The sequence below is a fragment of the Phascolarctos cinereus genome, unplaced genomic scaffold, assembly GCF_003287225.1.
Source record: "Phascolarctos cinereus isolate Bilbo 61053 unplaced genomic scaffold, phaCin_HiC Scaffold_7;HRSCAF=346, whole genome shotgun sequence".
NCBI lineage: Eukaryota > Metazoa > Chordata > Mammalia > Diprotodontia > Phascolarctidae > Phascolarctos > Phascolarctos cinereus.
The window spans coordinates 70,690,218-70,713,651 of NW_027556180.1; the positions used below are offsets into that span (position 1 = coordinate 70,690,218).

Sequence of the window (23,434 nt, forward strand, 5' to 3'; positions counted from 1 at the left end):
GCGAGTTTGTCTTTGGTGAATCCACAGCTTCCAATCTGGAAGCTCTCCTCTACTCTTTCAGAAAGAAGCTCAGAACTACTCAGGGCCTAATGTCTTCATATTCCCTCTCCTTGCTCTATGATTTCCTACCCGGTCACAACCTTCATGGGATGCACCTAATTTTTTGTACCTTTTCTCTCACTCACTCTTATTGAAACTTTTCCAAGTCCCATTGTTTAAAGGTCTTGCTAAGTTACTGATTATTCATGCTATGCTGATCAAAGGTAATAATAGCATTAACATACCACTCCACCCCAATAATAACAACAAATAGGTAACATTTGTATTTTAACATAGTCCTATGGTGACATGGCTCTCCATCCCAAAGGAGTGACTCTAATGCTGAGAATTTGGGGCATCATGGTTAGTGGGAAAAAGATTTGAAGGCAAACAGACTCTAGACCCTTTGAAACCCATAATCAAAGGTTTCACTTCATTCAGGGGGCAATTTGAAGCCATGTAAAAATCTTTCAGGGGCAGCTAAGTGGCACAGTAGATAGAGCACCAGCTCTGAAGTCAGGAAGACCTGAGTTCAAATCCAGCCTCAGACCAAACATTTGACACTTACTAGCTGTGTGACCCTGGGCAAGTCACTTAATCCCAATTGCCAAAAAAGGAAAAAGAAAAAAAATCTTTCAGGGGAGCACTGACAAATAGAAGCCTGTCTATGGTTATGCATTTGAGCCCTGGTAACCCTCTTTGGGTTACTTTGGGCACTTCCATAAAGCTAGGGAATGGTAGCTGTTAATGAAGTGAAATCTCTACAGAAAGGATCCTGAGTCTTCAGTGGTTAAGTTTGGGGCTTCTCAGGAAGCATGACTCAAAGCTAACCCCAGCTGACTGCAGAAAAGTTACAGATATTTCTGGCCTCTCCTTGTTTTATGCTTGCCCAAATCTCAGCTGTTTTACTGTGTTTTTTTTAATGTGTTGTGTAATTGTGAAACTTTTTCCAGGAGTAGATGAAGTGATTGTTGTATATAACAGATGACATCCAAAAAAGACACATCCACATTCAGCTGTTCTTAACTCTGCAATTAAAAAAAAAATTCTTCATCAATCTCCTATGGGACCTCATTATTCTCATATTCAGTATTCGTATAAGATACATTTTTATTTTAAGGTTTCAATAAACACATTTTAACTGTTTTTTAAGTAAACATGGAAAAAAACTCAAAACTTGTAATATTTCATTTGGCTGTTTTTCTGCCTTCCCAAACAGTTAGAACTATAAAAGTCAAACTTGGCATGCATAAACCCTAAGCAAAGACTGCTACCCAAGTTTTGAAAAGAAAAAGAAAAAAATAGATCTGTATTTTAAGTTTAATCATGGTTAAATTTACAAGTCTGGGCATGTGTAAACTCATCACGTTAGTCTGCTAATTTGCCTTGGCAAAATTTACTTACCACAGCACAGAAATGCACCTCACCAATGGCTAGATTCTGGGAGAGAAACACGTGGGCTGATGTTTTTTCTGCAATTGAAGAAGAAAGTTCTTTACTTTCAAGGGTTTAGAATCAAGGAAGAGATAAGATGAATGAGCAGGTAACGAGACACATATTAGTGAAAGAGACTTGCTGGCTCTAACCATAAGAGTGAATTTGATGTTACTTAAAGAAGGCTTTATGTGGGTGGTGGGGTTATAAATAATGACTCGAAAGACAAGAGAGAAGCTGTTTGGTGAGCTCAAGGAGGGGAATTGAAGGCTGTTATAATAATTCACATTCTTTAGGAGAAAGGCCTGGGAAATAAGGAAAGAAGGAAGGAAGGAAGGAAGGAAGGAAGGAAGGAAGGAAGGAAGGAAGGAAGGAAGGAAGGAAGAAGAGGAAGGAAGGAAGAGAGGAAGGGAGGGAAGAAGGAAGGAAGGAAAAAAGGAAGGAAAAAGGAAGTAGAAAAAAGGAAGGAATGGAGAAAGGGAAAAAGGAATGGAGAGAGGAAGGGAGAGAGGGAAGATGGAAAGAAGGAAAGAAGGAATACTAAGTGCTTACTATGTGCCAGGCACTGTGCTAAGCACTGGGAGATACAAATACAACAGGAAAACATTTTCTGTCCTCAAGAAGCTTGTATTAATTGAAGGAGACAATGCACAGGGGAGTGGTGGTCAGAGAAGGAAGTTTTGGTTTGGTAGGTACAAAAGCCCCAGGACAGGAGGAGATTCCAGGGCTAGTGATAGCAAGCTTCTTTTGCTTTGATTGAGATTTTTGGCACGAGGCTAATTAAGGAATAAATTATCTAGTAAAAACGGACACAGGTGAGAAATATTAGAAAGGGCCCTGAATTTTGAGTAGGAAAACTTGGATTTGAGTCCCAGCAATGGCATTGACTAGCCTGTGTGATCTTGGACAAGCCAGTTTCTTCATCTGTAAAATGAGGGAGTTGGGCACTAGATGAAGTCTCAGGGCCTTTCTGGCTTGAACAATTCTAAGTTCTAAGGTTCCAGCTCTACCATTCTCTGTTCTTTTTAACTTGCTCTGTTTTAACATTGTCTATTCTGAGGTCCTCTTCCATCTCTGACATTCTATATGTAACCTGGCATCAACATCACCATAGATAGGAGAGGCACTTCCCCTAAATCTACAAGCCATTGACATTGAGGAATTGGGATTTCTGAGAGAAGGAAGCAGTGACCATTACATGCACTACCCTAATTGCCTCAATTCTTGCCCCTAAGAGGAAGGAGTTGAAAGCATGAAAAGCTAATTCTTGCTGCCCATAGCTTTGCTCAGCACTAACTACATTTACCTCTAGACCACCCCCTTCACTTTGTACTACTTCCTTTTTTGCTTCCGTTAATTCCTACTGTTAACATAAATTAAAGAGTGACCATTTACCCTTGTGACCTGTTTAATGTTAGCCACACCAGGAGAGATTTGGGAGGGATGGGCACTCAGGGAAAGTCAGGAGACACACCCAGCCTCTAGTGTAGAAACATGGGAAACACCAGAGAGATGATTGCCCCTTCAGGGAATCACAAGCCTTTGGGTCACTCCTTGATCATATTTCTTAGCCAGCTCCAAGTTGATTTATTGGAGAGACTGTAAGAAGAGATTAATTAATAACCTGAAGCAAATTAAAACACTTAGATGAAGTGGTGAATTAAAAGTCCCTAGACATGGTCGAATATATTTTTCCAAGCAGCCTCGGGATGGGGGAGGGAGGGATGGCTGAAATGGAGGGGAGGAGACTGGGATTCCTTCCGTCTGAGTTCTCTTGAATTCCTGCCCTTCCTTCCTCATATTTATCTCCTCTTTCCTGCCAGCTTACAAGCGGAGGAGGATTTTACAGGGTAAGGACTCCCCTTGGGCACCCATCACCCAATACTGCTATTCGTTTACATGTGGAGGCTGCTTTCCACAGAGATACTATATATTTCACATGGTCTCACTTTCGATGTTCTGTGGTCCTTTGAGTTCCGACATTCTTTGTTCAATGCTCTAGCATTCTATATTCCAATTCCCACATGTGGTGAAGATTTGATTTGATTAGGAGTTCGATGTGCAATTGTTAAAAATTTTGAAGTGCACAGAAACATTGTTAAAGTTCATCTTTGCAGCTATGTGGACTTGGAATCATTAAGGCCTGAGTTCAAATCCGGCCTGAGAGATTTATAAACTGAATAATCCTGGACAAACCCTTTCAGTTGCCTTATCTGGAAAATGCAGTTAATAATAGCATCTACTTTAGATTTGTGATGAGAATCAAATGAGAAAAAAAATGTAAAATACTTTGCCAAACTTAAAGTGCTATATGAATGTTAGTTATTACTATTATTATATACAAAAATATTGTTATTATTTTACAAAGATGGTTTTGGCAGTGATTTAGTATTTTCCAAACCTTAAAGCATTATATAAATACTTCATATAAATATAAGTGCATATAAATACATATAAATAAATAGTATATAAAAATTTTAAATATAAATACATGTCTATTTAAATATGTTAGTATATAAAATGTTTCTATTTAAATATATGTTTCTATGTAAATATATCTATATTTAAATATATGTTCATATATAAATATATTTGTGTTTAAATATATGTTTATATAAAATATTTATATTTGAATATATGTTTACATAAAATATATTTATATTTAAATATATGTTCATATAAAATATATTTATATTTAAATATATATGTTTATATAGAGATATATTTATATTTATATATGTGTTTATATAAAATATATTTATACTTAAATATATGCATTTGTATATAAATATATTGATATTTCAATATATATTTATATGTAAATATATGTTTATGTCTTTAAATATATAGTATATAGTGTATATATATATATAAATATATAGTATATATAGAAAGAAAAAAGCCAGTTAGGAGGAAGTTTTGCAGCAAATTAACAACCTACTGATTGATCAGAGGGAGCTGGTCCTTAATCTTCCATGGATCTGTTGTTTTATCTGACTCTCCATGACTCAATTTGGGGTTTTCTTAGCAAAGATACTGGAGTGGTTCGCCACTTCCTTCTCCACCTCATTTTACAGATGAAAAAACTTAGGCAAACAGAGTTAAGTGACTTGCCCTAGGTCATACAGTTAGAAACTGTCTGAGGCCAGATTTGAACTCAGGAAGAGGAGTCTTCCTGAGTCCAGCCCCAGTGTTCTATTCATTGTGGCACCTAACTGCCCCTGTGGATCTGGATGCAAGGCATTTACTCTAATTCTTTCTAAGGCCTCTGAAAGACAATCCAGATACCCAAGGAATCTTATATAAAGCTAAATCCTTCTATCTCCATTCTGTTCTCCTGGCACTTGACCATATATATTTGAACCTGGTTAGTTTTGTATTGCTTGATTGGTATTTCCGGATTAATTCCTATCTCTGTTTCTGTCTTGTCTCACACAGAGGTAGTCATAGCGGAGCAGTAAGACTGTTGGGATCTGATTTGGATCCTGGCTCTGATGCCTACTAACAAAGGGATCATGGACAAGTCACTCACTGCCTCAGTTTCCTCATCTCTGTATTAAATGGGGTTAATATACTCTATTCATGAGAGGGTTACTATGAGCATTTACATAGAGATTTAAGGTTTGTGAGGCACTTTACATTTGTTGATCCTCACAAGGACCCTAGGATGTAGGTGCTATTATTATCTTCATTTTACAGATGAGGAAACTGAGGCTGAGAGAGGGGAGAAGTTAAGTGACTTGCCCAGGATCACACAGCTAGTAAGTGTGTGAGGCCAAATTTGAACTCAAGTCTTCCTGACTCTAAGTCTAATGCTCTATATATCGGGCAACCCAGTAAACTTTAAAGTATTATATTAACCTCCCCAAAGGAAAGGACTGTGCCTTATAGATTTCTTTTGCCTTTAGGCCCCAGTACTACCTGGTACCCTGCTCATCACAAACCGAAGGTACCCTCAGCAAATTCTAGCCTAGCCTGATGTTGAAGGTCGTTACTGGTTGACTAGATCCAGTTTCAGCTGAAATGTAGACAAAATAAATTGCATTTCACTCCACATCCAGGAGCTGTGAGGAAGTCTAAAGTGATTTTTTTTAAAAGGTCTGGATAGATAAAAATAGAGTAAAGGAGAGAGGCCTTTTCTAGATGTACAGCCAGAATATCCCAGGTGCAAATGATTCAGGAGATGCTTTAGCCACTGAGACAGTACTGAACCTGTCTGGGCCTTGGCCTTGGTGTGGTGGTGAGTAGTGGCTGTTCTGGTGGACTTGCTGTCCTTCAGATGTGGTCTTGTAGGGGAACTGGTGCAGGTCTGACTCAGGGAGAAGTTCTGCCATTCTCTGACTCACTGGCCCCACTTCCTGGAATTCTTTGGTTTTGCTTGGATTACTCCCATCCAGGAACCTTTAGTCCTGACCTTTCTAAAGGGGACAGATTACTCCAATGTGGCAGAACATGCTGGCAGGCGACTCTAGAATGTGGGAGGTGCTCCCTGAAGGGGTCAGAGAGGGCAGGTAGACTTTGAATAAGGTTGTAAAACTGAGCATATTGATCTGAAGATTGGCTTGAATCTGTCTGAGACACTAGTTATGGAACATTCTTCTTTTTGCTACTATCTGATTCTTTTCTCTGATGGTTTCTTGCTTAGGGTGGAGCTTTGCCAGGCCATTGGGGTTAGGTGGGGCTAGCTGCTGTGGGTTTCTTTCTCTGAGCAAAACAGAGCCTAAAGAGCTCTTCTCTACATTTATGAACTTACTCTTTACAGTTGACAGCTCTGCCACGCCTGACATTCAAAATCTGTGGTCTAATAGATTGCAAGTTCCTTGAGGACAGGGACTATGTCATTTCATTTTCATTTCACCACAGCAGGTACTTAACTTTTATGGAATCACAAACTGATGTCTCTCTGAGATGGAAAAAATGAAATCACTCTTTTCTGCATTGTACTGCTAGGTCTCAGTTTCATTTTCTGTAAAAGTGAGGGCATTGGATTAAATCAGAGGTCCTTACACTTTTTTGTGTGTGGATGTATTGGAAACAAAGTAGATGCCTATTGATTAAGGAATGGCTAAATGAATCATGGCACATGAATGTAATAAAACATTCCTGAGTTATAAGAAATAGTCAATGCAATGAATACAGAAAAGCATGGAAAGATCTACATGAACTGATGCATAGTGAAATAAGTAGGGATAAGAAGACAATATTCATGATAATGTAAATGGAAAATATAAATTAAAAGTCAGTGGATCCTTTTCGTAGTCTCATAAGGCCTACGGGCCCCTTCTCAGAGCAACATTTTAAAATGCACAAAAATACATTAAATTACTAGTGAAACAATAATTTTGAAGTAAAGACATCATTTTGTTTTCCTGTCCAACTTCGTAGACCTCCTCCCACTCCCACTGAATTCTAGCCATAGGTCTCTTGAGTCCAGGTTAAGAGCCTCTGGACTGAATGATCTTTCAAATAGCTTTAAAAAAAACATTCTAAGGTTCTAGAGTTATTATGGCCAATGCAAGCCAGTCAGATATGATCTCTACCTGCAAGTTGAATGGAGGTGTGAGAGAGAATACAGCAACAAAAAAAAGCTGGATGGACTAGCAAATTCACAAGGCCCACCTCCCACGTGCCAGAGGAATTGTTTCAAAATAGCTACATATTTTGGTACTGCTGGCAAAGCTATCTTTTGTTCAGTTGTGACCCCATTTAGGGTTTTCTTGGCAAAAGTACTGGAGTGGTTTGCCATTTCCTTCTCTAGTTCACTTTACAGATGAGGAAACTGAGGCAAACAGGCTTAAGTGACTTGCCCAGGGTCACACAGCTAGTAAATGTCTGAGGCTGGATTTGAACTTGGAAGATGAGTCTCCTGACTGCAGCCCCAACACTTTATCTGCTACCTAGCTGCCCCTAAAAGTTGTTTTAGACTGATGCATTTATTCAGCTGCATTTATATTCCTGAGTGCCAAAGCATCTAAGTCCTGGCAATGGGTCATTCAGATCCTTCTATCAGCAGGAACTGGGTTGATGATATAAGAATTTGCATTTATGTAGCACTTCACCAAGAGGTTAAATGACTTGCCTAGGGAAGTCACATAGCTACCAAATATCTGAGGTAGAGTTTGAATTTGGGTTTTCCCGACACCAAGTCCAGCACAATGTCCATTGGGTCACCTAGCCCAGTAGGTAGATTGGTTTGCAGTTCTCTGCTTGGGGGTAGGTAACATCAAAAATCATGTGAAAATTATCTTCTGTGAGTAGGGATCCATACTAGGGTAGCCATTGCTGGGATATCATCTCCCGTGATGAAGATGGGACCAAGATAAAGGTGGGGACCCAAGAGAAGTTGTTCAGTCCATACTGAACCTGTGATTCTTCCTGTATCTTTCCCTTTTAGGTTTACTTTAATACCAGTAAATTAGAATGGGGTAGGTCTCTTGAGTCTGAGCAATAGTTATTTCCCTTGCATAACTAATTGAATCAAATCACTCCTAAAGACTGTTATTCAAAAAGTGAGACTATATGAGAGGGTAGCACAAATTAGCAAAAGCTCAAGGAAATCATTCAATAGCCTAAAAGGAACATCCTGCCCTTTTCTCTCTGGCCCTTGTTCCTGGCAGAGGTGGTGTGTTTGCCAGGCAACTCCCAGAATCTCAGAATCCCAGAATTTTAGAGCTGACAGAGACTTCAGCTGCCTTCTAGTCCAACCCATATCCCCAAAGGAATCTCCTGGATAACATACCATAGCAGAGGTATTCGCTCCCCATGGGCAGATGGGGAGCCGATGCTGTGATTAGTCATTTCGTTAACCAGAGCAAGATTCATAAACCATGTCCTCAAGCCAGCCTTAAATATATATGTGTGTGTATGTTATATATATATATAATATATATATATATATATATATATATATATATATATATAAAATTTATATTTAATTAATAAATTATATGTAATTGAGAACTTTTGTATTTACATTACCTTTATTTCTCATTATACCCCTCCCCAATTCTTCTTGCTGAGAGCTATCCCTCATTTAAAAAAAAAGATAAAATAAAGGGGAGAAATGTTCAGCCACAGTAAGCAGTATATTCTTTCTACTGGTGGAGTTCCACACCCCTAGTCCACCCCCTCTGCAAAAGAGGGGGAGGCATATGTTCATATCTCTACTGGGGGCCAAGACTGGTCTTATAATTTCATGGCACTAGCTTTGATTATTTTGTTGTTGTCCCTTCCATTTATATTGTTGCAACAAGGCATATTATTTTCCAGGTTCTAGTGCCTTCAAATTGCATTAGTTCAATGTAAGTGGTCTGTCCCATGCTTCTCCCCGCTGTTGCTAGTGCCTTTTCTCTGTTGATTATTTCCAGTCTATCCTGTATAAATCTCATTTGTACATAGTTGTCTTCACTATGTCTCTCCCATTACACCATGAGCTCCTTGAGAACAGGGATTATTTTGTGCTTATCTTCATATGCCCAGAGCTAGCATAGTATCTAACAAATGATATGGCATTTGATTAATACTTTTTGCCTAACTTGACTCTGAACAGTAGTAGTAGTAGTTGTGGTAACAGTAATGGTGATAATGGTAATAGCAATGGTGATAGTAGTAGTAGCAGCAGCAGTAGCAGTGGTAGTAGTCATAGTGATAACAGTAATTAATGGTGATAGTAGTAGTAGTAATAACAGTAATGGTGTAGTAGTAGTAGCAGCAGCAGTAGTAATAGTAATGGTGGTAGTAGTAGCAGCAGTAGCAGCTACAGAAATGGTAGTGGCAGTAGTAGTAGTAGTGTAATAATAATGGTGGTAATAGTAGTAGTAGTAGTAGTAGTAGATGGTGGTAGTAGTAGTAGCAGCAGCAGCAGTAGCAGAAATGGTAGGAGTAGTAGTGTAATAGTAATGGTGGTTGTAGTAGCAAGAGCAGTAGTGATAGTAGTACTGGTGGTAATAGTAGCAGCAGCAACAGTAATGGTAGTAGTGGTGGTGGTAATAGCAGTAGTAGTAGCAGTCACAGCAGTAGTGGTAGCAGCAGTAGTGGTAGCAGTAGTAAAGATAATAGTAATGGTAGTAGCAGCAGCAGCAGTAGTAGTGGCAATAGTAAGGGTGGTAGTAGTAATAGTAGTAGTAGTAGCAGCAGTAGCAATAGTAATGGTGGTAGTAGTAGGAGGAGGAGCAACAGCAGTAATAGTGGTAGTAGTGGTGGTGGTAATAATAGTAGTAGTAGTAGTAGTAGCAATAGCAGCAGCAGTAGCAGTAGCAGTTAACATCTTAGCATGTTATAATTCACAAAGTTTTTGGAGAAGGGGTGTAGAATTCACACTCATTACTTGTATTCCTTTTCCTACTCTGTATCCTCCAAATCCAACTGAAATGGGAAAAAATGAAATGACTGAGAAAACAGAAAGGGACTGAACTAAAAGTTTAATTCCCAGAGGGGAAGGTTTTTCTGACTCAATTATAGGTCTCCCTTACCATTTCTTCCCACCCCCCCACCCCCCACTAATATGTTCCTTTCATGTGTTTTCTCAAGAGTTTTAATTAAATGTCTTCCTTTGGTGAGATTCTGGAAAAATAGCTGTTTGAGTACTGATTCCTGCAGCTGAAAAGTACATAAATTATATTCCCTAACAAACCTCCTATTGCAGCAGCTGAATACAAGTACATCCTAGGACTTGTTAAAGCAAGCTCACTGGGATTTCCGCTTAAAGACTGCAGTCCTGACATCATGCCAATACTGGTTAGATACAGAAAAATGGTTGAATTCCCTTAGCTAAGTGCCCCCCATATGAAAAAGGGTTTTCATGCAGGAGAAACAATCAAACGTTCTTGAGTCGGATTTAATCACAAATCCACATGTCATTAGCTTAAGTTTCATGGCATGGCCTTTCCATTTTGCTCTGTAGCCCAGACTGCTTACTCTCCTCTAGTATCTGGCTCCCCTACCCACTAGAGTGGGAGCAAAGAGAAGCTTGGCCATAGAAATGAGCTATCACTGGTCTCTGGGGAGCCATCAGGCAGCTCTTTTTTTCTCCAGTTCTCCTTTCCCTGTCTTACTCATGACCTTTGGGTTATGAGTCACCTCCACCCAAACTGAAGATGTTGATGGCCATGTTAGGTAGGAAGGATGGGAAGGAATCTGAGAGCTCAGTTCCAGGGCAAAGAGAAGCTGTTCTGACTCACACTAACACTGTATTTGCTGTCCCATGGCTGTGATAAATAAACATACAGCAGAGTACTAACACATACAATTTATTCTTGTCAGAAATTTGAGGAGCCAGTGACTAGAGATTATTATTAAGTGGATCCCATTGAACTATTATGTTTTTTTCTGATTTCCTATTTACCTCACCTGTCTCCAGTGAAAGATTCTGAAGAGTTATACAGTTAGACCATGATATTAGGGGCCAATCGTTAATGGGCCAGGATTATCAGAAGTAACCCCTCACCACCTATAATATTTGAATCAGGTTAAAATGAACATCAAGGGTAGCCTAAAAAGAAAAGAAGTGATATAAGAAAGCCTAGGCAGAGAAAGGGTTGTGGAACAAGGGCCTCCCATACTCTTTGCCTTGGTTGATAGGTAAGGGTCAGGACAAAGCTTCAAACAAACCTAATTAAGTTGTAAAATTAAATACCTCTTTAAATCAGCAGAGAATGGACAATGGATGCACCAAGAGGCATACTGAATGAATGAATAATAAAATTTCAACCACTCTCAGCCCTCTGAAATGCACCATGTATCCAATATTTTAATAAAGGATGTGGAATGAGAGACGTCATGGTAGAGTGCTGTACTTAAGAGTCATAAGACTTGGGTTCAAATTCTGATTCTTACACTTAACTCATTTAATCTTTTAAGCCTCAGTTTCTTCATCTGTAATGCTTGTAGTTACTCTTTTACAAGGCCATTTTGAGAAAAAAAATGCTATGTAAATCTTGATAAGCCTATAGAAATGTGAACGATTGTTATTGTTAAAAAAAAAAAGCCTCATTGTAACTGATGCAAAGTGAAGTGAGTAGAACCAGGAGAACATTGTACATAGTAACAAAAATATGGTATGATGATCAACTGTGAATGATTTAGCTATCCTCAGAATTACAATGTTCCAAGACAATTCCAAAAGACTCATGATGAAAACTGCAATCCACCTCCAGAGAAAGAACTGATGAAGTCTGAATGAAGATTAAAGCATACTATTTTTCACTTTATTTTTCTGTGGGCATTTGTTTTTGTTTTTGTTTTCTTTCACAATATGACTGATATGAAAATACGTTTTTCATGATTGTACATGTATAACCTATATCAAATTTCTTACTCTCTCAGGGAGGGGGAAGGGAAGAAAGGGAGAGAATTTGGAATTCAAAAAAATTTTTTAAAATGTTAAAAATTGTTTTTATATGTAATTAGATAAAAATTAAAAAAGAAGAAAACTTTCTTTCTTTCTTCTATGGCTAGAAGGTGAAAGAGCCTCCTGAAAACATTCTGATCTTGGGAAGAAAGCACAGGGCCCAACTTTACAATATGTTCCTCTAATGCCAAGAAAAAAACCCTGAAGAAAAATTCTAGTATACAATGTAAAGAGTTGAAACAAGAGGTAAAAGTGAAAGAATTCTAGGGCAAATTTATTTGAGTAGTGGAGCTGAGGATGGGATGGGGAAAATATAGAGACCAGGAATGACCCAAGGCAGATCTCTGACTGCCTACAAGGTATGGTTCTCCAGGCAAAGCAGCACATGACCAGCCTGAGTTCATTAAGTAGGTAAGTCTATTCCAAATGGTCCTTTATGCCTTATCGTCCTCTATCACCATCCCCAACTGAAACCCCCATATCAGTACTCTGGGAAGAAGTGTCCTCTGCTCCAAACCAAAGCTGTGAGGACATAGGGGCTAGTTATGATTCTGTTTGCATGCAACCAAGTGGCCCAGTAGATAGAACACTGGGCCTAGAGTCAGAAAGACCTGAATTCAAATCCAGCCTTAGACACTTACTAGCTGTGTGACCCTGAGCGGGTCACTTAACCCTATTTGCCTCAGTTTCCTCATCTATAAAATGAGCTGGAGAAAGAAATAGCAAACCACACTAGCATATTTGCCAAGAAAACCCCACCTGGAGTCAGAACATGACTGAAAAATGACTGAACAACAAGAAGTTAATAAAAGCTAACAAGTATTTTGTTATTGTTACTAAAGAGAAACTAATTTACTTTAGGCTTCCTTGAGTACACACTTGGGTGGGAATTAAATTCTGCATATGCCTGCATATTAAAGAATAGAAAGAATTAATCACAGGTTGATAAGACTTTAAATGTATTTAAGGACTCTTAAAACATTCCCTAATCTCACCACTAGACCAGGGTAGAGAATATTCTGCATAGTCAGGAATTGATATTTTTGACCAAACCACCAAATTCCTGTAGACATCGCATACGTAGATTTTCTTTTGTTTTTGATTTTTGGGGGGTTTTTTGCTAGGCAATGGGGTTAAGTGACTTGCCCAGGGTCTCACAGCTAGTAAGTGTTAAGTGTCTGAGGCCCCATTTGAACTCAGGTCCTCCTGACTCCAGGGCGGGTACTCTATCCACTGCACCTCCTAGCTGCCCCTTTTATGTAGCTTTTTTGCCTCAAAAATTCATACGTTTTGCTCTTGTAGTTGATGACCTTCATAAAGATGGCAGTGAGTAACAGGAACCTGGAAAAACTATGAATACTTTGGGTGAAATTGTTTTATTTTTATGAATATTCCAGCTTGTTTGCCACCTAAAAACATGGAGATATGGCTGCTTTCCTTTAAGCCTCTTAGTTTACGGGCTTGTGAGTCTGTGATAAACAGAAGAGCTTGTGCATTCCACCTTTGTCACCACTACTCATGGGGAGGGAGATTTCCAAACATCTCCTGACCCTCTCCTCCCTTCTCCCCCAGAGCCATTGTTTGGACACGTATAAGGAATAATAGTGAGCTGGATAATGTAGAAACAAATGCTGTTCTTGAGAGTGGCACTAGCAGCTAGCAAACAAGCAAGGTAGTACAGTACAGAACTTAGAAGGTGATTTCAGAATGACACCTAGTGGAGTGGGTTCATTGATTTATTTGTTACACTTACCTTTGTGTGGGAAGTTTCTTTTTTAAACAAGTGTTTTCCAATTGGTGTTTGGTGGCATAGAGCCCAGGAGGGGTAGAGTTAGTATGCTGACTTTCTGTTTTCAATTATCCACTAAACCACAGGTTTAGATACTAGAAAAGTCTATTCACATGTTTGCTTTTCAAGCAGAAAAACATAAAATATAAGTGGCTCAACAGGGCAAGGGGCTTTCTAAATGACGTTGGTGTCCTCTTTTTTTAGAAATAGAGGCTGCAGAATGGTCTTATTGTAAATAATAATGAATAAATTGTAAATAAATAAATAGGAGGGGTTTTCTTGTCTGTAAAATATTTATTCTTCTCAAGTAATGTGCCAGGATACTAGTTGTACATTTAGCATCTAAAAATTCTATTTTATAATTTTGAAGGATTTTCAGGGTCCCTCCAGTAGTCTACAATCAAAAATGAATTGGATCTTTCTAGTGAATATTGGATCAGTCCTTGTAGAACTCTATTGGATTTAAACGTCTTCCATCTGGGTTTAAAGTTGGCATTGCCATAGTATGAAATAGAGCAACCCTTTTGATTGATTGGGAGCAGAACTAACGAGACGAAGAAGAAACTAGCTGGTCTGTAGAACATGTCTCATACTTAAGAAATGTAACAGATTGGTAGTTATATGGCTCGGTTCCTAAAAATTCTCTATTGTTTTTCTTCAAGGATACTCAGAATTCCTCAAATGAGTACAAATCTGATATGAACTTGAACTCTCTACTGACTAATGAATCATATCCTGAAAGAATTGTATTGACTTTAAGTGTCTTTGCTTCTTAGTCGAATGATTCAATTTCATTAGATTTAAACAGAACCATCCTATTGGTTGAGAGTAGTACAAACCAAATGGGAGCAAACTTGATCTGTGGAACATGCATTGTACTCAAGGAAAGGGTCATATCATTAGTTACGTATCTAGGTTCTTAAAGATTCTTTCTTTTTTTTTCCCTCCTTCGAGAGTTTTATACTCTTGCAACTCACTTTAAGCTAATCCGAATGTCTCACTTTTTCAGCATGCAACTTCATCCATTCAAGTCTATTTTACAAGAATGACTTTCTATATTTTTTAACCACAAATACGTACATGCAAGCAGTCATAATATATAAACATACTGAATTTATATCCCTTTTCTCTTTTGTTGTTGTTTAGTCATTTTTCAGTCATATCCAACTCTTTGTGACCCCATTAAGGGTTTCCTTAGCAAAGGTACTGGAGTGGTTTGCCATTTCCTTCTCCAGCTTATTTTACAGATGAGGAAACTGAGGCAAACAGGATTAAGTGACTTGCCCGTGATCATACAGCTAAGTGTCTGAGACTGGATTTCTTTCTCTTCTTTGACTTTGTCTCCCAAAGCAAGGTGAGATGTTTATATGATGGGGAAATGCAAAGGTGAGGAACAAAGCTACCTGAGCTCCAACTTCTTAACTGTCTGTTGAGGAGAGGTGAATTGACATTCGACTTTTGAAAAGAAGTGTAAGGAATGCATTGGTATTTCCAAACAGAGAGAAAAGATTAGGGTTCACTGAATTAAGTTGAGAACAAGGACAAGTATCAAATGGAGTTCTTTTTTATCCCTAAACTCTTTCTTCTGCTTAACTTGCCTCATTTTTTGACAGCATCACCAACAACTCAGTCACCTGAGTTCTCAGTTTCAGAATCATCCTGATTTGCCACATCCAATCAGCTTCTTGGTCTAGTCTCCTAGTCCTAGATCCTATCTCCACACAATGTCTCTTGTATCTTTATCTTTCCCTCAACTCAACACTAACTTAATTCAGAGCCTTATCATCTCTAACGTGTACCAATTTAACAGCTTCCTAAATGGACACTGAGCTGCCACTCTCTTTGTCCTCCTATATAGCCTGCACTTACATGCCACATTTATCTTCCTAAGGCACAGATCTATCATTCCCCTGCTCAAGGACCTTCAGTGGCGCCCTATGATTGTTAGGTAGGTTGCTGTTTGTCCTTTGTTCTTGAAGATGACCATGACATTAAGGAGGTGATTCCATAACGTGCAAGTGAATTGAATTTAAGTGATGGAGGGCTGTGGAGAGAGAGAGAGAGAGAGAGAGAGAGAGAGAGAGAGAGAGAGAGAGAGAGAGAGAGAAAGGAAAGAAGGAAAGAAAGACAGAGAAAGAAAGAAAAGAAGGAAGGAAAAGAGAGAAAGAAAGAAAGAAAGAAAGAAAGAAAGAAAGAAAGAAAGAAAGAAAGAAAGAAAGAAAGAAAAAGAAAATGAGAGAGAAGGAGGAAGGAAGGAAAGAAGGAAGGAAAGGAAGAAAGAGAAAGGAAGGAAGGAAGAAGGAAAGAAAGAAAGGAAGAAAGGAAAGAAGGAAAGAAGGAAGGAAGAAAGAAAAAGAAAGGAAGGAAGGAAGGAAGGAAGAAAGAAAGAAAGAAAGAAAGAAAGAAAGAAAGAAAGAAAGAAAGAAAGCAAGCAAGCAAGCTTGTGTTGCCCAGCTGGTGCCTAGTAGGCAGCTCCTTCTCTTCTCCCAGAGTGTCTGTGAATGAAGGTTTTCCCGGCTCCAAGGTCAGGTCTCTCTATCCATCAACCTAGATCTTTTCTCCTTTTCAATTAATACAAGGTATTTGAGGGAAATAGAAGGTCTATATCATTCCTAGTCAAAAACTTCTTAAATGAATACTTAGGATTGAAACGTTCTCTGCATAATCCAGCTTTTAGTGCAAAGGCCTCTGGCAACAATAAAGAACATTTCTTTTACTTTACTAATCGGTATATCCTTTAAGGCTGGAACAGCTTTTCCTTGAGATTTTTTCTGTGGCTGATTTTTGGCATAGTTATCTGTCACTGTATGAATAAAGTCCAGGGAAGAAGTATTCCCCATGTTAATTCCAAATAGCAATAGGTAAGTAAGTCTAAAATAATAAGGAGGTGGACTGGCAAAGCCATGTGCCCAGTATTTTTGAGGCCAATATGTCAGTCCTAAGTTTAACCAAATGTCAAGAATGAATGCCCACACAAGATACAGTATGAAACCAAACTGGGAGCTTAAGGGGGAAAAAAAAGCCTTATATTGCTCTTTCTGGCAATGGTGATGATGAATTTTCAAGCATAGTCTCTTTATCTTTAGGGAACCTAAAGCTTTCTGTTTGCCATGCAGGAACCCACATTTGGGGCAGATTGGAGAAGGAAGGGAGAAAAATAAGCGTGAGCAGGCCTGGGGCAGGGCCAATGGAAGTTTTTATTATCAAGAGAAGATGACTACCAACAGCCTCCAGAATGTTATCATCTATTCAAGCAGGAAGGGACCTTAGAAATCAGCCCCCTCACTTTACAGATGAAGAAACTGAGGTCCAGAGAGATGAAGTGATTTTTCTACTCCATTGAGATGTGCACTCTTTGAGGACATGAGCTAGATTGCCTTTTGGCCTTTCTATGTATCTTTCTCACTTAGCGTGGTGCCTGACACATAGTAAGGGAATAATGCACACTTATTGACTGATTGCTTGGCTACCTAAGGCAGGAGTTCTTAACCTGGGGGATATAAACTGGGGAATGAAAGTTCATAACCTGGGGAACTTAAAAAATATATATGCACATATATGCATATACAAATATATGCATATTCATATATAGTATAATATAAATATAAAATATTTATATATTATATTATAACATACTGTATATATAATATAAATATATATTATATAGTATATATAAAAAGTTATATATAAATATATTAAATATTTACATATAATATTACACATATACTATATATAAATGTATATTATGTATAATAAAAGTTATCTATATATACATATAACTTTTCTTTTTTGTTTGTTTTCAACATAATTAATTTCCTTTGTAACCCATGCATTTCATTTTATGCTTTTAGCAACATTATTCTGAGAAGTGTTTCAGCAGAAACTATAGATTTCAGATATAGGTTTCAGCAGACTGCCAAAGGAGGCCAATGGCATACAAAAGGTTGAAAACCTTTAGCTTAAGGTCACATAGATTGTAGGTAGCAAACTTGGGTTTGAATCCAAATCTGGCACTCTCTTCACTAAATCAAGCTCAGTGGAAGCAAATCCCGAGCCACTGAAATTTTCTGTGCCTCAGTTTCCTCATCTGTAAAATGAGCAGGTTAGAGTTGATGGCCTCCAGGGCCCCATCCAGACCCAAATCTATGATCCTATATCCCATTGTGTCCTTCTCATGATTAATAGTCACATAGAAAGTAACTTGTTTTACTCTATTAATTACTAAAGTAAGATGACAACCCATACTCCTTTTTTTCCCCTCTGGAAGCAATTAGAGTTAAGTGACTTGCCCAGGATCACACAGCTAGTAAGTGTCTGAGATGGGATTTGAACTTGAGTCCTCCTGACTCCAGGGCCAGTGCTCTATCCACTGTGCCACCTAGCTGCTCTATCTATTCCTTCTTAACAACAAGTAAGCCCCAGTTCATATGTATTCCAAACAACCAGAAAACTTTCAGAAGCTTTATCTGGGCTGCTTCTTATGATACCTTGAGGAAAACATAGCTTCTAACTGCAAGTCACATGGCAGGGAAGAAAGAAAGAGGTAAAGGAAACTGGGTGAGACTAAAATCTTGATAAAGAGCATGTTCAGCTCAAAGGTTTGGGAACTTGTACAAAAAACACACCCATGTTGGAAATGAAGATGAATCTACTGCTGTAATCAAAACGGGAACTTCAGTAGAGTTTGGCAAGGATAGCAAATGCTGGTCCAAATCCCAACTTGGCTTTCCAATTTTAGCTAATGCTCTTTCCAAAGTTGACTTTGCAAATGGTCCTCTTGGTGAGAATGTAGACATGTGTGTTATGGAGTTGGGTGGGGGCAGGGAAAGGGAAGAGGCAGAGCTCATCTTCTGAATTTGTCTGAGTTTCCCATACAGAATGGTTCACTGGAAGCTTTGTACTTTTCAAAGATCTAGCTTTGAACTACTCATTGGAAGCCAATTACTCAAATCTAATTTGACCTGGAGAGAAGGTCTAGAAAGGAAATGGGGTACAGTGGAAAATGGGACCAAATCCCAGCTCTGTTTTTCACTACCCACTTACTTTTTAAGTGAGATAGGCAAGTTGTTCCACCTCTGTGGGCTACATTTCCTTAATTGGTAAAGGGGTGAGTTGATCCAGATGACTTCTGAGATCTCTTTCAGCTCCAAGTCTTCAATCCTGTGGTCTTATACTTAGAAGTTTCAAGAGATGAGTCAGTTTAAGGGAAGAGATTAATTTTGAATTAGTATTTATCCAATGCTTACTATGTGCCAGGACACTATGCTAAATACTGGGAATGGGAATATAGATACAAGAAAAAGATAGTCCCTGCCCTCAAGGAGCTTACATTCTAATGGGGGAAGATGACAATTAAAAGGAAGCTGAAAAAGGAAAAAGGAGACAAGATTGAGAAGGGGGCATGGTAGCAAGCCAGGAGTAGCACCTGAATAGGGATGGAGGAGTGGATGTGGCTAGCCTGTTCCTCAAAACGGAGGAACTCATCGATTAGAAGAGGAAGTCACCAAGGCAGAAGGATCTTTTAGGGTGAGAAGGGTACTGGGGAATTGTGGAGTACAGAGAGCGTAGAGCAGAATTGGGAGAATAGTGAAGAAGAGGATGAGAAAGAGCAACAGATTTGGAATTAAGTGCTGGCCTTGGCACTCATTAGTTGTGTGATCATGAGCATGCCATCTCACCTTTCTAGGATTCTGCTTTCTCATCTATAAAATGGAGATGATAATAAAATTTATACTACCTACTCCATAGGGCTGTGGTGATGATCAAACAAGATAATGCTGTATAATTCCATTCAAGGACAAGTGTGAGCTCTTATTATTATTGGTTTCCTAGATGCAATCACAAACAAAATGCCTTTCCTTCTGCTTTCATCACTCCCTGTGCCTATTTTTGTGCCCATTTTGTTGATATTCACATTTTTGTGTAGCTTCAAGTATGACAGCAGCCCAACTATGAGGAATTAAGGGCTTAAGAAATGATCACAAGAATGTGTGAGCATGCTGGTTCTCAGAGAAGCAGACCCCAAGGTAAGGAAATCCTGACTATGCCATGAACATGATCCTTGAGTTTGATTCAATAAAAACTCATTGAAATCTGATTTATTGTGACTTGGAATTGAAGACTTGGGATAAGATTAATGGGCCGCTTTTGGATTACATCATCTTTGGGGGATTGTCAAATATGGCCTATGTCGAAGTCACTAAAGACTGTTTAGCTGTATTCCCTTGTTAAAATAATGGGATGATTGCTGTTTCCTAGGAACTCAAAGGATAACATAACAGAGTCCATGAAGCATGACTTTGGATTCACTAACCTCCTATGGAAGCCACCTTGCATTTGTGCTCTGGCTGAATGCTTCACATTGCCGAGAATGGCTATATGATCCTTTGCAGGGTAGACATGAATCATGCTCGGGTTGCTTGGCTGATCTGGAGTGACATAAACCACATTGCCCAGCTTGCGTATTTTTTGATATTTTCTTATTACCAATTTACAGCACTAGTGTTTGAGAAATCAAACTCTGACCTACATATCAAATTCATTTGGTTGTAGCATGTGTTCCTGCCCCACCCCCTTGTCCTTAAAGAGGAAAAAAAAAGGTAAATAACCACCAGCTTGAGTGTTTTAACTTTTTCTAATTGTCAAGATTCAGTTCTGCCAGAGGACACATAGCCTGTACTCAAAATTGCAAAAGCCTAAGATGGCGGAGTGAAAGCAGTGACTTGCTTGAGCTCTCCCCCAAACCCCTCCAAATACTCATAAAAATGGCTCTAAACAAATTCTGAAGCAGCGGAACCCACAAAAAGACAGAGTGGAACAAATTTCCAGCCCAAGACAAGCTGGATGATTGATCAGAGGGGTATATGGTGCGGGGCTGGGAGTGTAGCGCAACGTGCGGGGGCCACAGTGTGGGTGCGCAGGCCTCAGCGAATGTGGAGCAGGCCTCAGAGGACTGAATCTCGGGCAGCTGTGGAGGCTTCCAGGCTCCTCAATCCACCAATGCCAAAGACAACTTAGAAGGTCAGTGGGAAAAGTCTGTTTCTGTCGGTGCTGAGGAAGGAAGGCGGGGTTTCAGCTCCATTCCCCAAGAGCATGGCCCTGGGGGGGCAGCTGCTTCCCGAGCTTCCGGCCCACAGACTGAGGGGGAATCCAGTGGCTGATCAGAGAGGGATTGCAGGGATCTCTTTGCCAGTGCTGAGGCAGGAATCTCTTGCTTTGCCCATGTTTGGATCTGGGCACAGTTCTGGGCAGTGCTGGGGTGAGGAGGAGCGCTGGCTTGGTGGAGCTTGTAGTGGCTGTGGAGAGGAACCCCTCCTCACAGTTACAGGACAGAAAGGAGTACTTGTAGTCACAGGCCAGGAAAGGAGTAAACACCTTGCCCCTTATCATACCACCTTGGAAGAACTGAAAATTTACAGGTCCCTACAAGTATCTCTGAAAACAGCTGTACAAACCCCGAAGCTTGGGACAGTACATTCTCCACATTGGAAGCAGATTTGTACCTTAACAAAGAGTTTAAAACTCAAGTAATTGGCCAGGATCATGAGCAAGCAGCGCAAAAAGAGTCAGACTATATTATCTTACTTTGGTGAAAAAGAAGACCAAAATATACAACCAGAAGAAGACAACAAAGTCAAAGCCCCTACATCCAAAGCCTCCAAGAAAAATATGAATTGGTCCCAGGCCTGGAAGAGCTCAAAAGATTTTGAGAAGCAAGTTAGAGAAGTAGAGGAAAAACTGAGAGTGATGCTAAAGGAGACCCAAAAAAATACTGAAGAAAATAACACCTTAAAAAATAGCCTAACCCAAATGGCAAAAGAGGTCCAAAAAGCCAATGAGGAGAAAAATGCCCTAAAAAGCAAAATTGGCCAGATGGAAAAGGAAGTCCAAAAGCTTACTGAAGAAAATACTTCCTTAAAAATTAGAATAGAGCAATTGGAAGATAGTGACTTTATGAGAAATCACGACACAGTAGAACAAATCCAAAAGAATGAAAAATTAGAAAACAATGTGAAATATCTCATTGGAAAAACAACTGACCTGGAAAATAGATCCAGGAGAGAGAATTTAAAAATTATTGGACTATCTGAAAGCCATGATCAAAAAAAGAGCCTAGACATCATCTTTCAAGAAATTATCAAGGAAAACTGCCCTGATATTTAGAACCAGAGGGCAAAATAGAAATTGAAAGAATCCACAGATCTCCTCCTGAAGGAGATCCCCAAAGGAAAACTCCTAGGAATGTTGTAGCCAAATTCCAGAGTTCCCAGGTCAAGGAGAAAATATTACAAGCTGCCAGAAGGAAACAGTTCAAGTACTGTGGGAACACAATCAAGATAACACAAGATTTAGCAGCTTCTACATTAAAGGACCGCAGGGCATGGAATATAATATTCTGGAGGGCAAAGGAGATAGGATTACAACCAAGAATCACCTACCCAGCAAAACTGAGTATAATCCTTCAGGGGAAAAAATGGTCATTCAGTGAAATAGAGGACTTTCAAGCATTCTTGATGAAAAGACCAGAGCTGAATAGAAAATTTGACTTTCAAATACAGGACTCAAGTGGAACATGAAGAGGTAAACAGGAAAGAGAAATCATAAGAGACTTATTAAGATTGGACTGTTTACATTCCTGCATGGAAAGATGATATTTATAACTCATGAGACCTTTGTCAGTATTACGGTAGTTGAAGGAAAAAATTATATGTATTTATGTGTAGATAGATAGAGGGCACAGGATGAGTTGAAGATTAAGGGGTCATATCTGGAGAATAAAATTAAGGGATGAGAGAGGATTATACTAGGAGAAGAAGAAAGGGAGAGGTAGAATGGGGTAAATTATCTCACAAAAAAAACAGAAAAGTCTCTTACAGTGGAAGGGGAATCAGGGGAAGGTGAGAGGGAATGACTGAATGTTATTCTCATAGGATTTGGCTTAAGGAGAGAATAACATATACATTCAATTGGGTATGGAAATCTGTCTTACCCTATAGGAAAATAGGGGGAAAGGGGACAAGAGAGCAGGGGCATGATAGAAAGGAGGGCAGATTGGGAAAGGGGTTAATCAGAAGTAAATATTTCTGAGGAGGGACAGGGTCAAAAGAAAGAATAGAATAAATGGGAGGGCAGGATAGGATTAAAGGAAATAGAGTTAGTTTTTCACAACTTGTCTACTATGGACGTGTTTTGCATAACTGCACATGTACAACTTATATTGAGTTGCCTGCCTTTTCCATGAGGATGGGTGAGGAGGGAGGAAGAGAGAAAATTTGAAACCTAAAGTTTTAAAAACATATGTTTTAAAAAAATGTTTTCACATGCTACTGGGAAATAATATAGGAAATGGGGTGCAGAAGTCAATTCCTGCCCTACAGGAAAATAGAAGGGGAAGGGGATAAGAGAAGGGGAGAGAGATAGAAGAGAGGACAGACTAGGGGAAGGGATAGTCAGAATGCATGCCATCTTGGGGTGGGGGAGGGGGAGATGGGGTGAAAATATGGAACTCAAAAACTTGTGGAAGTGAATGTTGAAAACTAAAAATAAGTAAATTTATATTAAGAAAAAAAAGAAAGTAATTTGGAATTGTGTAAATAATGTGAATAAAATACATATACCCTTTGAAAAAAAAAATTGCAAGAGCCTGTTGGTCTCCTTGCCTCAAATATCTCCCCCCTCTAGCCCATCCTCCACTAGGTACCAGAGTGATCTTTCTAAAGTGCAGGTCTGGCCATATTATCCCTCAAACCCTGACTCAATAAACTCCAGTGTTTCCCTATTATCTAAAGGATCAAATTAAACTCTTCTGTTTGGTTTTTAAGCCC

The 23,434-nt window shown here is 39.1% G+C and overlaps 1 long non-coding RNA gene and 1 pseudogene across 1 annotated transcript in view; both read right to left on the bottom strand.

Moving 5' to 3' along the window:
• Positions 1–23,434, bottom strand: part of LOC144454761 (uncharacterized) — a 32,798-nt gene that overhangs the window by 4,550 nt on the left and 4,814 nt on the right. The window contains exon 2 of the long non-coding RNA XR_013483282.1: positions 1,444–1,511. This is a non-coding gene — a long non-coding RNA (uncharacterized LOC144454761). The remainder of the gene's footprint in view (positions 1–1,443; positions 1,512–23,434) is intronic.
• LOC110219440 (phosphatidylinositol N-acetylglucosaminyltransferase subunit P pseudogene) lies at positions 16,250–16,679 on the bottom strand (annotated as a pseudogene).